Source organism: Eimeria mitis, genomic scaffold (genome assembly GCF_000499745.2).
Source record: "Eimeria mitis Houghton genomic scaffold, Emh_scaff2421, whole genome shotgun sequence".
Taxonomy (NCBI): domain Eukaryota; phylum Apicomplexa; class Conoidasida; order Eucoccidiorida; family Eimeriidae; genus Eimeria; species Eimeria mitis.
In genome coordinates this window covers 1,107-1,421 of record NW_013570760.1, presented here as the reverse complement: position 1 = coordinate 1,421, position 315 = coordinate 1,107, and positions in this window count along the sequence as shown.

The window sequence follows — 315 nt, the reverse complement described above, 5'->3', positions numbered from 1 at the left end:
TATATATATATATATATATATATATATATATATATATATATATATATATATATATATATATATATGGGTAGATGTACGCATACATACATGCATACACATACACATAATACAATATGCTGTATGTACAACAACAATATAATTTAGTTTTTATCTAAATATATAATTATAATTATATATAAATTATAATTTATATTTTAGTTTTTATCTATGAAAGGATATCATAAGAATTTACTTTTGTTTATTCTGTATATATAAATAATAAACAAACAAATATGGATAGTATATTTATACGGGTTTGTTGCTGTCCACCTAAAC